We start from the raw sequence: 16,480 nt of genomic DNA, 5'->3' as shown, positions 1-16,480 counted from the left end.
TGCGTCAGCCTCCTTGGGTTCACAAGGCAGTATCATGTGTGGAAAAAAGCCCCAGGCCTGACTCTGAGAACAAGATTGAGCTCTTTGCTGTGTCACATAGAACCTCAAGAAATTTATGGTCTTTTAACTTTTCCCAACTCAGTGTCTGGATCTTAAAAATGGAGACTAGTAAATCTGCTGTGTGAGGATCAAATGAAGATAGGTTTTGAAGCTATTCAAATGTTGTATAAATGTCAGCTGTTACTCTCAAACATTATTACGACCACTGTGAATATTATGATATATGACTAATAATGAATCATTATTATTATGGCTGCCACTATTAATGAATATTAGTACTACTTCAGTCATGCGTTTATTCATTTCATTCATTCATTCGACAAACATTTATTTATTGAATGTCTACTATATGCCAGAGCTGGTGCACTTTCAGGGCCAATGGTGTGTGGCACTTGGTGGAGTTTCAGTCTACCAGTTTGCTGATCAAAGAGGAATGAACTGATAGTGCTCTCATTTGTTTTAGATGATATTGCAGCCTCCTCTCACCTTCATGTCCTTCCAGGGACCAGAAAAGAGAAAATCTTCCTGAGGAGTTTCCTGGTGGTATGGGCTTAAGGATCTGGCGCTGTCACTACAGTGGCTCAAGTCGCTGCTGTGGCGCGCTGGTCTGGGAACTTTTGCATCCTGCAGCATGGCCCCCAAAACCCCAAATCTTCCTGGAAAGTTTTTTGAGCACTTGATAGATAAGGATATATAAGATATGCGTAAGATTCATTGGATATAGACACTGAGAAGCAAAATGATTTGTTAAAAAAAAATCCATTAAATATATTAACTCCTTCCTTGCTTTTTTTTTTTTTTTTTGGTCATTGATTCCATGAGTAATTTTTGAATATCTGCTGTGAGTCTTCTACACTCAGTCTAGTATTGGAACGGCTGAGAAGTTGAAAGCTTATTTGAAGTCTCCTTCCATTTCAACACCCTTTTTAGAAATGTCTCATGGAAAGGAAAAATCTAAATGCATCCTGTAAAGAAAATACCATTTCCTCTGGCCATTATTATGATCTGTATCCTGCTTCTTCATTCCTTGCACAGAGTTCCTCTCTGAGTTGGTGGGAACTGCGTAAAGGGGCTTGAAGGCAGGATGTGCCTTGGAGTAGGAGGAGATAGAGCCTTGTGGCCGGTCATCAGACTAAATTTAAACCATTATTTGGTGTGACTATATAATTAACATGCGGGTTAAAAAATGAAAAATACAGCTGCAAGGGTAGGTTTCTTCCTTTAATAAGAAAAGAAAAAAGTCGGGAGGGTCGAGAAGAAAACAAACACAGTGATATGAGGCATGCATTCTCTTTCATAAGGAGAATGAAAGATAGTTTCACTCTGATCTTTCTAGATACACTAAATACCTCTCCCTTCTGGATTAGGCAGATGACAGCAATAACAGCACCGCAGCTGGGAGTCTCCAAAGCAGACAGGTGCTGGATATAAGATGCCCCAGATTGTCCTGTGAAGTGTAGTCAGTACTGGGGATGACAGGCCCTGCTTGATCTGCCTGGGGACAGAGCTGCTCCGTCTGTTGACGCCTCGTTGAGCGTCACCCCCTTGCTCAAACAGCTGCCAGAGGCAGCCATGAAATCTTGCTTAATTACAGAATTTCCCTTGATCCTCTTTATCCCTTCCTTCTATTGCTCCCCATCCCCCTTTGGGCCCCTCCCTGGTTCACAGCACCTTTAGGCTAAACACTCACAGGAGTATTACCATGGCGCCTTTTCCAACTCACAGTTCAGGGACCCACAAGATGTTCAACCCTACACTCTAGCTGTGGAATTATTTTCTCTCGGAGGCTGTAATTAGCAGTTATGGATTCAAATGTGGAATGTAACATTTTTTTAAGCAGGAAGTGAGTTCACTTGGCGGGGGTGGGGAGGGTAGCTTTTCTCATTCTCTGTCCTTTTTTCTGATTGAAAAAAATAATGCTTATTGTACAAGACGGAGAAAGTACCAAGAAATCTAAAGATGTGAATAAAGCCTACTTTCCCCTTATTCATATGTCTGTATATTAACCAAAACAGGATTGTATTCACTTAGCAGTGTATTGTGAACATCTTCCCATTTTTTAATAATGATTTTTTTTCCTATTATGGTTGGTTTACAGTGTTCTCTCAATTTTCCACTGTACAGCAAAGTGACCCAGTCACACATATACATATACATTCTTTTTCTCACTTTATCCTCCATCACAAGTGACTAGATATAGTTCCCAGTACCTCTTCCCATTTTAACAAAACAGATCTATTGTCGTTTTTTCATGTCTGTTCAGTCTTCATGGTCTGGCTGAAGCATAATTTATTTAACCATTTAACACATTTGAGATCTAAACAAAACTGCAGTGGACGTTCCTGCGCATACATTTTGCATAGTTGTTGTATAGGTTTGGAATTATGTTTGTGTTTAAGGGAGAGGTGAAAAGTCTGTGTAACCCTTCCGTTTGAAGAACTTCCCCAGAATTTCATACAGCACTTCTGTATATTGTCTAGAGCTTTGTCTCTGGGCCACACCTAGCACCTGGAAGAGGTGGAGAGAAGATACTCAGAAGCAGCCCGCCATCTCTGACGTATCTGTTTCCTTGGTATTACCTTCATGGAAGTGGAGTTTCTGGTTTAAAGCTTTTTCAAGGATTGTGTTCTGCGTTGACAAATTATCCTCCAGGAAGATGTTAAGTTTGGTAATATGCAAGAATGACCCCTAGTAAGGCTGTGAGTTTTTTGGTGAGTGTTTTAAAGGCTGTTTTCCTAAAGCTGTGTTTTTTCTTTTGTTTAAGTCACATATTGTGCAGAGGGTTGCTGTGGGGATTTTTAATCAATTGATTAACTAATTAATTAGAATATAGTTGATTTACAATGTTGTGCCAATTTCTGCAGTATAGCAAAGTGACCCAGTCATACATATATATACATTCTTTTTCTGATGTTATCTTCCATCGTGGTCTATCCCAAGAGACTGGATATAGTTCCCTGTACTGTACAGTAGGATCTCATTGCTTATCCATTCTTTTTTTTTTTTTTTCATTTTTTTTATTACTCAAATGAATTTATCACATCTGTAGTTGTATAATGATCATAACAATCTGATTTCACAGGATTTCCATCCCACAGCCCAAGCACATGCCCCCACCCCCCCAAACTGTCTCCTCCGGAGACCATAAGCTTTTCAATGTCTGTGAGTCAGCATCTGTTCTGCAAAAAAGTTCCGTCTGTCCTTTTTTCAGATTCCACATGTCAGTGAAAGCATTTGATGTTGGTGTCTCATTGTGTGGCTGACTTCACTTAGCATGATAGTTTCTAGGTCCATCCCATGTTGCTAAAAATGCTGGTATTTCTTTCTTTTTAATGGCTGCTTATCCATTCTAAATGTAATAGTTTGCATCTACTATCCCCAAACTCCTAGTCCATCCCAATCCCTTACCCCTCCCCTTTGGCAACTACAAGTCTGTTCTTTATGTCTGTGAGTTGGTTTCTGTTTTGTAGGTAGGTTCACCTGTGCCATATTTTTAAGAGTCCACACATAAGTGATATCATAAGGAATTTTCTTTCTCTTTCTGACTTACCTCACTTAGTATGAGAATCTCTAGTTGCATCCATGTTGCTGCAGATGGCATTATTTCGTTCTTTTTTATAGCTGAGTAGTATTCCATTGTATATATGTACTACATCTTCTTAATCAATTCATCTGTCAATGAACATAAAGGTTGCTTCCATGCCTTGACTATTATGAATAGTACTGCAGGGGTGCATGTATCTTTTTGAATTATAGTTTTGTCCAGATATATATCCAGGAGAGGGATTGTGGGATCATATGGTAGTTCTGTATTTGGTTTTCTGAGGAACCTCCGTACTGTTTTTCCATAGTGCTTATACCAATTTACATTCCTACCAGCAGTGTAGGAGGGTTTGCTTTTCTCCACATGCACTCTAGCATTTGTTAGATGTGGCAATTTTTGATATATTTACAATTTTTCTAACAAATCCATGTCCGTACAAGTAGAGCATTCATTCGAAATACTGAAAGGACACTGGCCTGAACATTCAAATGTTATTCATGTGTTTCCTCCACTTGTAGGAAAATGCATTTAGTGATTGAATTAAGAAACTAACTCAAGAAAAGCGGCTCCCTCCTAGTTTGAAAAACTCCCCTGCCAGTTAAGTAAAGGCACAATGAAGAAGCTGCTCAACCCTTGTCAGTGTTCACATGTATAGATATTTGATTTTTGCTACCCTGTGATATGGCCATCAGCCAAAAATAAAGGAGTTTTCTACCTGGGATTCCTTCCTCTTACATGGAGCCTGTTTTCTCCTTCGGCAAAAGGATATTAAGGGTCATCATTACTGCTGACTTTTTATTGCTTTTGTTTAGACATTAACAAATTTGGTGTCACTCTGTTTCTTGATTTGGTTACTCAAATTCGTTATCTTAGCCTTTTTTCATCTTTCTTTATCTTAAACATGTTAGAGAATAAAATTCACATCTCTTCAAAGTTAGAAAAGTGACCCGCCAAAGTATTATTAAAGGATCATATGAAAATAGATGATTGGGAGTTCCCTGGTGGTCTAGTGGTTGGGACTTGGTGCATTTGTTGCTGCGGCCCAGGTTAAATCCCTGATCTGGGAACTGAGACCCCACATCATGCCTCAGCAAAACAAAACAAAATAAAACAAAACAAAACAAAACAAAACAAAGCATGTTTAAAAAGAAAAAGATTATTGGAGTTCTCTGGTGGCCCAGGGGGTTGAGGATCTGGTGTTGTCACTGCTGTTGCTTGGGTTGTTGCCGTCATGCAGGTTTGATCCCTGGCCTGAGAACTTCCACATGCCTTGGGTACAGCCCCCCACCCTCCAAAATAGAAAAAGAAAAAGAAAAATGCATTGGGGAAAAAAAAATCATTGAAACTCTCTATTTCTACATGTTAAGAGTGTTCTGTTTATAAAATAATCAAAATTGAATGTCCCTTAAAGAGTAAATGGGGAAAAAAAAGTGTTCTGTATGTTCTCAACTCTTGTTGAAAAAAATCATATGCCTTCCAAGAAAAACAATGCTTGATTCAGTCTTTGTACATTTCAAGGACCACCTCACAGTGTCTAGAGTAACTTAAATTTTGTTATATATAACATAAAATTATTTTTCTAATTTTTAGTTTTAATTTTCATATTAGTCCAAGTCAAACTTTACATGCCAAGGGCGTAGCCAAAAAACAAAAACAGATGATTATTCTAGTGTTACTTTTCAGTCAGGACTAACTTTTTTTTTTTTTTTTTTTTTTTTTTGTCTTATTTGCTATTTCTTTGGGCCGCTTCCGCGGCATATGGAGGTTCCCAGGCTAGGTGTCGAATCGGAGCTGTAGCTGCTGGCCTACGCCAGAGCCACAGCAACATGGGATCCGAGCCGCGTCTGCAACCTACACCACAGCTCACGGCAATGCTGGATCCTTAACTCACTGAGCGAGGCCAGGGACCAAACCCACAACCTCATGGTTCCTAGTCGGATTCGTTAACCACTGTGCCACGATGGGAACTCCAGAACTAACTTTGAAAAAAATATGACAGTTGGTGAATCTGTAGATGGGAGTACCATGTATATTCCTGAAAGTTTCCTAACTTTATACCAAAATTAAAATTACATACATATTAATAAACTTTTTAAAAAGTGAAAATTAACACCAGCTACTTAAGTGAAAAACAGTGGGGTTTGGATGAGGAAATAAGTCATAAAAAAATTGAAACTTATGCATATTTCTATTCTTTGTTAAATTCAAAAGATTAAAGCAATAGTATATTTTTGATTAACATATACCTGTGCATACAAAGCTAACTGTCTTGGGAGTTTTCATTAACATACTTTGTATAAATCTATGGTACTTTTCTGGCCTTGGAACTTCCACATGCTGTGGGTGTGGTCAAAAACAAACAAACAAAACTATAGTACTTTTTAGGCTAAATTTGTTTTTCCATTTTGTTGAGTCACAGAAGCTTCAAGTCTTCTTGTATTTCTGTACCCGATCTGTACCCCTGCATTTTGGGGTAAACCATGGGGAATGAATTATTGTTACTCTGTAAATGATTAAAAAATGAAATTAGTGTAAAACTTTTTTTTTTTTTTTTTTTTTTTTTTTTAAGGCCACACCCGTGGCATATAGAAGTTCCCAGTCTAGGGGTCAAATCAGAACGGCAGCTGCTGGCCTTCGCCACAGCAATGCAGGATTCAAGCAGCATCTGCAACCTACTCCACAACTTGAGGCAATGCCAGGTTCTTAACCCACTGAGTGGGGCCAGGGATTGAAACCACATCCTCAAGGACACAACTGTTGGGTTCTTAACCCTCTGAGCCACAGTGGGAACTCTCAATGTAAAACTTCTTGAGCATTTCTGTGAGGAAGAATGGAAAGCCATCAGATAGATAGTCTTTTTCTAGTATTCAGCCTTCTACTTTTCACTTCAAGCTGAAATCCTTTCTACTTTAAACATGAGGCTGAGTCTTGTGCTGACATGGCACACTCATCACTGCTGAAAATGCCTAATGAGAGAGTGAATGGAATCTCAGATTTGGCCTTTTCTTACACTAGTTCTGAGAGTTATTATTATTAGAATGCGGGATGGAGTTCGGTGATGGCTCAGCGGGTTAAGGATCTGGCGTTGTCACTGCTGTGGCAAGGGTTGCCGCTGTGGCACAAGCTCTGTCCCTGGCCCTGGAACTTCCTTCCATAGGCCGTGGGTGTGTCCTGAAAAAGAAAATAGAATGTGTGGGGTGGGGCGTGTATGAAGGAGCCACAGAGGCTGGTGGTTTGCTAGTTCTTTTGTGTTTTGAGACTATTTTTGTCTCTAGATCAATTATTACTCAGCTACTCCATGTAAAGTCAAATACGTCTGTAGTTTTTTGCAGTGAATTGATGTCCGCAATTATTTGCCCCCATTTCTTTGGGTTCATTTTTCCATAGGCTGTTTGCTGATTTTTGCATTGGAAATAGTCAGATCTTTTTAAACAGTTGGGAAAGGTTTTCATAAGAGAAAGAAGGGGAATTAATATTTATCGAGTGTCGTGTGTGTCTGGCACTGTGTGGGTGTTTCGCTTTTGTCATTGGATGAAATATTCAGAACAGCCTCATGAAAAGGATGTTCTTATGCCCATTTTACAGTGGAGGAAACAGGCGTGGAGATGCTAAGTGAAGTTTCAGCGGTCTCTTAACTGGTTAATAGCAGAGGCAAAGTTTAAAACCACTGTGCCACTGCCTCTTTTGGGTGATGCTTTCAACCAACGATGCCCAGAAATACATGTAAAGAGACATTGTGGGCTGGGTTTACAGGAAACACAAGCTCTGTTGCCCAGTGATTATCTTCAACGCCCCCAGTGTCCCTCTCCCCTCCCTGCCTTCGGAAGCCTAACTCAACCCCCCTTTTTTGTCTTCGATCCTCCAAATTGTTTCTTGTGAAATGAGAGGTTGGCTCTGAAAAGCACTTCCAGTCTTTTTCCAGACTGGAATTGTGTTTCGTGCCAGTCTTTCCTCTAGTTCCACATGTCTTGTCTTTCAAACGTGCAGAAAGTGACTGACGACCAGGGCCCAGGGTGGTTCATCCGTTTCCCAGAATTAAAAAAAAAAACAAAAAACAAAACCAACAAAAAGTAATAGACTCTCCCCACATGAATAAAGAAGAAACTAAACTGACCTCAAAGAATTTTTGGTTTTGGGCTTTGCCCTCTTTGTGCAAGTGACATTTAATTCATTTGGCCCCATTAGAACAAGCAGTGTGTCAGTGTCCCACTTAAGAACAACTGGAAAAACAACACGTTGGAACATGTGTTGGGCACAGAGAGCCTGGAAAAACAATTTTCAAAGTATTTGAGCATTTAAAGTAGCTCGGTGGCTTAAAAAAAATTCTTTCAAAAACTGATTGCAAGATTAAAGCTGTTTCCCAGATGTCAGATGCAACTGATACAGGGAGCATGTTTAACATACAGATAGCAAGATAGAATGCCAGGTTCTGGACCCTTTATGATAACCATATAAATAGGGTCTGTGCTCTGTTAGCCTCCACACTTATTTCATTGCCCCTCTCTCCCCACCCACTTGATTGCCAGCTCCTAGGGCCCATGCTAGATCATCGTCTGTTACGTCCATCCCGCAGCAGAGGACACTGCAGGCATTCAGGACCATAGGACTATTTAAGTGGCATGAATTCAGCTCTGCATGCCTAGCAAGTCCCAGCGTCAGTATTTGAAACATCCTACTAAAGAGCACAGGGAACTATGTCCAATGTCTTGTGAGCAGAACATAATGAGAGATAGTATGAGAAAAAGAATGTGTATATATGTGTGACTGGGTCACCATGCTGTACAGCAGAAATTGACACAACCCTGTAAATCAACTATACTCTAATAAAAAAAAATATTTGGGGAATCATCATTTTATCTGGAGCTTGGCCGTAGAAACAATACTGCATCCTAACCCTGGAAGCATCTGGCTGTTTTGGACTCACCGAAAGACCTTACAATATACTCAAAGCTTAGTAGCCTGTGCATTATGGGCCATTTAAAGGATTTTCAGTGGTAATTTTCACCACACTCCAGATTTGCCAAAACTGATTTTGAAACTGAGTCACCATGGAAGATGGAGCCCCACTCTAAATGCTTGTGGAATGAATGAATGGATGGAAACCTTTCACTTTCTGTTGATAATTCCAGAAATCAGCATTCATGAAGAGCTTCATCTTTTCTTCATTTCTCATTCCCATCCTGTATTTTTGTGAAATGTGGGAAAATAATGTACCAAGTTCATATTTTATATTTGATACCTGGAAATAATTAAACATGGTAAAATAAACTCTTACATTGTTGATCAGCTTCAATATAAGAAACTTAATGTGATTTATAAATCTTTCAATACCATTATTGATCCTGACATGAAAAGAGAACAAAAATATGTGTTGATAATATAACTGCAATACAGCCAAGGTTTTTAATAGGGCCCTTGGCCATAGGCAAACAAGCAAACAAAAATGCAGTCCTTTTCCTTCTTGCTTTTTTTGAGAATAGGAAAAATGAGGTTAAGCAAGAGCTAGCTCAATCTGCAGAGACCAAGTCGAGTTTGCCCGAGTGGGTTGGCACTGGGGACTTAAGCGGGTTGACTGGTGCCTCTCTCACAATAGCTCAGCCTCTGAAGCAAGTCGGTGAGTCACATCTCAGGCTGTGTCGATGAGTCACAAGCTTCCCAAAGTGGCTTTCTCTAGAAGTGGCGCGTTCATCGTGTCCCCTTTTTCCCTACCACAGGGACAAAATGCTGGTAAATAAACCCCTGCAGGAAGGAACTACGGATATTACAGCCTCAAGTGGCCTCACTGGGCACTTCAGGGCTGACAGCAGCTCTGCCTGACTCAGCTTCTGCCCCAACCCAACAGGTTCAGGAACGAATCTGCAGAAAAGCTGGTGATGCTGGATGGAAGGGATTCGTGTAGACAGATGCCCACAGCTGCCCGGGCGGAAGTGCCCACAGACCTTACACGCTGCTGCGGCTCCTACCGCTGCTAATTTCAACAAGTGGAGGTTTCTTGGCACGACTGGGGTGGAAGTCGAGGATTAGAGCCTGGTGGTTAAAAATACAATCCCTGCCATTCATTCGGAATTCCAGAGAACACTGAAATTTTTTGAATTGGCAAGTGAGTGGCAGAGACCGGAAGCGTGCATCAAAATAATGCTTCTGGTCTTGTATCATCTTTTATTAGAGGATCCTAAAAAATCCCCTACTTATATATGAGTTATTATTCCTGTGTCATAGACTGCAGCTATGTTTGATGAGCTGCTGAAATGAAAATCTGACCGGAACCTTTTAACTATAAATTCCCTGTGGTTTCAAAGAAGGATGAGCTTTCTCAGCCAACTCGCTTTTGTCCTGTGAAGAGTCACCTTTATTGTCTGACAGGAGAGAGTGCGTTTTTATAGCTTTGGGACTTAATCTGTGGATGATATGAATGTTTTGCTAATGGATGTGTCAGTAAGTACATTTGCAGCCTGACTTTTACCCCTTTGTATGTTTTATTCTAAGGCACTGGACTAGCAGGAGATGGTGATGTTTAGGATCTGGAGAGAACAGAAGATGAATTGTAACCAATTATAGTGTTACGAAAGCTTCTTTGGGACAAAGAGTCATCACTTAGGACGACAATACGAAGGATGACAACTTGGGAGGGACATTGATGGCTTTGGAAATAAAATAAAACATTAGCTTTGTATCTATTCAGCCAGGTGAAGAGCCAGCACTTCATTCTGGATTGTCAGTGTAGTCAAAAGTCAAGTTCCCATCATCCAGCTGGACTCGTAGGGTTAACCAGAAGGGGACAATTTACTGATGGCTGCTGTCAGGTTGGGTTGCTGGTTCAGACATGGACTTTGAGCTACCACAGCAACAGGGCTCCCACTGTGATCCGCCTCCACTTCTACTGGGTTTGGGTGACAGCAGAGCTACTATCTGGAGATAGAGTATATGCCTCCAGGTCTGGGAAAATCAGTAGGTGCGTATGCCAGCTGTCTTTGTTCTTGTGGTTGGGAGCCACCTCTGGAGTCATTTGGAAGAACTAAGTATCACTTACAAAACAAAACAAAAGGCAACTCTTGAATAAATGCAAGATCTGACTAAGAAATGATGTGTCACGTCTTAGTTCTTGAAATTTAAATCAGAATACACTACCCACGTCTTTAATGTTACTGGAACACAAGCCACATCTATCCCTGAACTACAACGAAAAAGTAAACCAACTTTTGTATTTTAATTCTAATTGGGGAAATTTTCAAAACTTTGTTGTGAGTCTTGGGCAGATCTCCTTGCCATGTGGGACAGGATTAAACACTGGCTGCTAACAGTGGGTGCAGTTTACTTGGCAGGCCCTATCTGGGAAATGATCAACCTCATGCAAATCTGTTTCAGTTTTCATTTGTAGCACTGGTGGGTTTAATTGAACTGGTTCACAACGTGAAAGTTGCAAAGCTATTGCAGTTAGCAGTTTTTAAGCAAATAATCTTCAGTGTATGTATACTTTAGTTGTAACATTAAGAACATGGCACATTGGCCTTGTAAGTCAAAAAAGTTTTTCATGTCTGAATTTTAAAAATAAGGTCATTTACTTTTGCCCTCAGTTGGGCTTGTGAATATTATGGGGATGGCAGGAGTATTGTTTTTCAAGTGCCTGCTGTGTGCAGGACACTTTGCTCTGCCCCATATGATCATTTTGGTCATCAAAAGAGCTTAGGTTCTGTTAGAAAAGAACTATTTCTTTTCTTTCTTTCCTTTTTTTTTTTGTCTTTCTGTCTTTTCTAGGGCCACATCTGTGGCATATGGAGGTTCCCAGGCTAGGGGTCTAATTGGAGCTGTAGCCACCAGCCTACTCGACAGCCACAGCCACACCAGATCCGAGCCACATCTGCGACCACTGAGCGAAGCCAGGAATCGAACCTTCAACCTCATGGTTCCTAGCTGGATTCGTTAACCACTGAGCCATAATGGGAAATCCAGGAAAGAACTACTTTTTAACTATCCTTTTCCCTTTTTTTTGGCTGCACCCATGGCATGCAGAATATATGGGGCTAAGGATTGAACCCTTCCCACAACAGCTACCTGAGCTGCTGCAGTGACAGTGCTGGATTCTTAGCCCACTGTGCCACAAGGGAACTTACACTGGAAGAGAAATATTAGCAACCTCCCAAAAAAGAAAGAATGAAAGGAGTGATTAAAGAGAAACTGAAATTGGCAGGAGAGGGGATGAAGGCAAGGAACACTGAGTGTGAATTGAGTTTTGAGCCAGTCAGCCTTGGTTTTATGACCCCAGGCTGTCTTTTATTTTCCAACTCTTTTTGGTGTGATTCTTTTTGGCCTCCTAGCTAGGCTCTGGTGGAAAAGAAGAGGCTGCTTCTAAGTTCTACCCTAACAGTTTTGTTGATGCTAGGGAGCCCCAAAGTAATGTCTGACACTAATGTGAAACTCTAATATATTAAGGAAGGGAGAACGGGGGGAGAAGGGAGTAAAAAGGCCAAACACTTTGTATTTGAAGATGAACTCTTTTACCCATAGAAATAAAGCAAGCAGCTTATGTTGCTACAAACTCTAAATTTTTCAAAATTAAGCATTCATAATGATTTCTATTTTTATATCTTTGTATGCTTCCAGCAATACAAAATGTATTACATAGCCCTTCTCTCTATTTCAGTAGGTCTTTGTTGTATGGCTTCCTTCCATAAAGTTAGTGTAATAGGTCATAAACTGGAGGATAAATTCATCCAAAAACATCAGGCCTTTTCCTGGGCTGTAAGAAGCCGGTGGGTTCTATTTTTACAGATAAGATTTTATCTTTGCCTTTCATGGTTTTGCTGCTGGTCAGGATTTTATATTTACAAAATGCTTTTCATTTTTAGACCTATCTAGTACACCGGGCACAATAGGCATACAACCCACGCTTGTTGAATAAACTCTAACCAGATGTCGCCAGCCTTGGGCTGAAGGCCACCGCCTTCCATGGAGTCACTTGCTGAGAAAGTGAGCTTTGGGAAGCCCAGTGAACTGGCCCTGAAATCAGTAGGTGACTTTGATGGTTGCAAGTTTCTCAGAACAGACCTGTTTACCTCTTACAAGAGGGAACTGGTGGAGTTCCTATTGTGGCTCAGCGGTAATGAACCCTACTAGTATCCATGAGGTTGCGGGTTTGATCCCTGGCCTCGCTCAGTGGATTAAGAATCCAGCATTGCCATGAGTTGTGTAGGTCATAGAAGCGGCTTGGTTCCTGAGTTGCTGTGGCTGTGGTGTAGGCTGGCCGCTGCAGCTCTGATTTGACCCCTAGCCTGGGAGCTTTCATATGCCACGCGTGCCACCCTAAAAAGACAAAAAAAAAAAAAAAAAAAGAACTGAGACTAGGGTGGGTTAATTGGCTCGTCTGCTTAAGTCACACAGAGTCAGAGCTAGGTTAAAACTCAGGTATATGTGATTCAAGCCCGTGATCTTTTGAGTCCATGATATTCTCACTGGCTCACAGTAGACTATCAAGGGCCATGAGGACTCAGGACCTGGGTGGGTGGGGTTGGGATGTGTTGTGTGTGTGTGAGATTTGGTGGGGAGTCCTTGGGAGGAGTCTAGAGGTGGGTTAGAGAAGAAATTGTCAGATGTGGGGGGAGGGGAGAAGGGATGGAGGGCTAGAGGAAAACCGGAGAGGCTGGAGGAGGGGAAGCCTGGAGGCCATTGCCCTTATCAAGGTGAAAGGTCATGTAGGAGGCTGGAGGGGTGGAAATAGGAGATAAATTAACAGTCCCCTTGAGGCTGATGGGAGGGACCAGGCCGCTGGGGGAGGATGACTGGGAGGGTGGTAGTGCTGCCCCCTCCCCCACTGATTTCAGTGACATTTTAACCCTAGATGCAAAATTTCCGTAATGCAAAAAGTGGCTTTCTAAACTTGTGTCTTTATTGAAGAACATATTATTTCTAAAAGGAAAAGTTATTTAACACAACAACATTTCCAGCCAAATTTTCTCAGAAAAATGCTGACCTTTCTTGCCCCTGGGCAAAGTGCATGTCCTCAGAGCTGAAGCTCTTTTTCTGACCTGGGGAGTTCTGTCACAGACCCTGAAGTGGTGAGGGGATTTGTCCTTTTTTTTTTTTTTTTGTCTTTTTTGTTGTTGTTGTTGCTATTTCTTGGGCCGCTCCCTCGGCATATGGAGGTTCCCAGGCTAGGGGTCGAATCGGAGCTGCAGCCACCGGCCTACGCCAGAGCCACAGCAACGTGGGATCCGAGCTGCGTCTGCAACCTACACCACAGCTCACGGCAACGCCAGATCGTTAACCCACTGAGCAAGGGCAGGGACCGAACCTGCAACCTCGTGGTTCCTAGTCGGATTCGTTAACCACTGCGCCACGACGGGAACTCCCGGATTTGTCCTTTTTGCTGGTGTGGAGAAAGGCAGGTGTGAAGAAAGGCAGTCGGGAAAGTAGTGGTCAAAGGGGCCCCAAAGGAAGAGGAGGAGACCACCCCATTATCTTTGTTACAGGCACCATTTCCACCACACGACACCCTGGGCCTCCATGTGAAACCCTTGCAGACATTTTTTTTTTTTCAGTCCAGGAAAAAAATTTATTTATTTATTTATTTAGGTGTCAAGAAGAGTTTTTCATTTGCTTAGAAACTGGCATGCTTTTTTCTTTCTTTCTTTCTTTCTTTCTTTTCTTTTTTTTGGTCGCACCTGTGGCATGTGGAAGTTCCCTAGACGGGGATCGAACCTGTGCCTCAGCAGTGACCTGAGTGGCTGCAGTGATAACACCGTATCCTTAATGCACTGAACCATAAAAGAATTCCCTCCTTTTTCTTTATAAACAGCGAGGGGCCAGGTAATTGGTCCATTTCCCTTTTTACTTCAGCCAATCGAAAATAGGAGTCAAATATAGTCTATCTCCAGTAACCTTTTTTTTTTTTTTTTTTTTTTTTGGCTTTTTTAGGGCTGCACCTGCAGCATATGGAGGTTCCCATGCTAGGGGTCCAGTCGGGCTGTAGCTGCCAGCCTACGCCACAGCCACAGCAATGGCAGATCTGAGCCACATAATATGACCTGCACCGCAGCTCATGGCAATGCTGGATCCTTAACCCACTGAGCAAGGCCAGGGATTGAACCCTCGACCTCATGGTTACTAGTTGGATTCGTTTCCACTGCGCTGCAATGGGAACTCCTTCAGTAACTTTTTAGCCCCTATGACCTGCATAGCCATGCATCATTTTTTTTTCCTTTTTTTCCCCTTTTTATGGCCCCACCCATGGCATACGGAGGTTCCCAGGCTAGGGGTCGAATCAGAGGTATAGCTGCTGGCCTACACCACAGCCTTCAGCAATGCCATATCCGAGCCTTGCCTTCGACCTACGCCACAGCTCACAGCATCGCCAGGTCCTTAGCCCACTGAACGAGGCCAAGGATCAAAGATAAGACTTTTTGTCTTTACTAGTTATGAAAACAAGACATAATCACTGTTAAAAACCTGGGAAGTATAGAAGAGTTTAGATAGGGGGGAAAAAAAGCCCCGGTGAGTGTATTATTTGCATAGACCACCATACTACTTTCGTATCTTTCTTCCTTTTTTTGTTCCATTTTCAAATATGAAAACTGTATGGAATGCGTATTCATAGAATACACACTAATAGGCAGATTGAACATATGTGTATGTATTATATATGTAAATGTTTATAGAAATTAGACTTTGAAAATAGAAGAGAGACATTTATCTTTTTTTAAATCAGTTTTTTTCTTTTTAAAGTTTTTTCCTTAAATGTTTTCTTAAAGTAGACTCAGCAAGGGAGCGACATCAGGGAAGAGGGGGGGAGTAGTAGGAAAGTGGGGATTAATCTGGCTAAACTGAGGGTCCTGGCAAACAGTAAGGCTACACTGAGAAATACAAGAAAGGAAATGACTCAGTGGCTCTGAGAGAGGGAGCAGAGATGAGACAGCAGCATGAAACAGCCAGTGGTTTATCTTCTTTTTGGGAATGGGGTGAGGAGGGGAGCTTAAGTGATTTGAACGAGAAGAGAATTTGGCTTTCAAATCAAATCCTGAGTAGTGTATGATGTTCTTGTGAGTGATGCCCTCGCTCATTCAGATGGGAGCCACCCTGGACATGGCACAAACTGAGCTTTAGAGCAAGGCTGTGGTGGGGTCGGCTGGTGTTTGAGGCTGGGAAATTGGAGAGGCCTTTCTTTTCCAAGTTGTTTCAGAGCAGTGAGAACTGCTCACTTCAGAAGGCTCCCTCTTGTACTCAAGTCTTTGGGGGAATACAGTGAGTGACACTTTTAATTAACAAATCCACTGGGAACAAAACTCCTTTAGAAGCGTTGGCTGGGTGTGGAGTTGGAAGGGTGGGCTTGCTCCCACGGTCCGAGGGGGTTCTGGGGCTTGAAGCCTTGGCTGAGTTGTGCATCCCAGGGGGTGGAGGCTGGCCAGCTGTGGGGGCAGTCCTCAGGCAAGCCTCATCTACCACTGGAGTGCAGGTTTGGGAGCCCCGGTCCACTTGTTCAGAACAGGAGCAGAGAGTGGGCGACCAGTGCTGGGGAACCGTCATTGCCGTTCCTGTCTTGTTCTTACCACTGACAGGTACCTGAGTGTCTGTATACAGCAGTGTCCTTAAATATCCTCCAGCATCCGGTGTGTATCACTTCACGTCACCCTGGCTGTGCTCCTGCTGGTTCTAGCACAGGGTCAATATCCATGGTGTCACAGGGTCTAAAAAAGGCTCCTGAAAGAGAGGATCCCCTCCCTCCCCTTCTGGTACCGCAGAGGAAAGTATTTCTCTAGGACTAGCCTACCTTGGAAAACATGTTTTAGTAATACAAATCCTGAAGGAGTAGTTTAGTCAAAGGGTGTCTTAGCTCCAGTGACTTGGCTGAGGGGAGTTTTTTTGTTTTTGTTTTTGTTTTGTTTT

At 42.1% G+C, this 16,480-nt stretch overlaps 1 protein-coding gene across 1 annotated transcript in view; it reads left to right on the top strand.

The window, feature by feature from the left end:
* WWTR1 (WW domain containing transcription regulator 1) overlaps window positions 1–16,480 on the top strand; it is a 147,299-nt gene that overhangs the window by 68,873 nt on the left and 61,946 nt on the right. The window lies entirely within an intron of this gene.

Source organism: Sus scrofa, chromosome 13 (genome assembly GCF_054392235.1).
Source record: "Sus scrofa isolate SSC_HxYL_T2T_F1_AM1 chromosome 13, Sscrofa_HxYL_maternal_Yorkshire_Landrace_v2.0, whole genome shotgun sequence".
NCBI lineage: Eukaryota > Metazoa > Chordata > Mammalia > Artiodactyla > Suidae > Sus > Sus scrofa.
Note: the sequence above shows the minus strand (reverse complement) of the source record. Positions and strands in the feature narration are given on the sequence as shown.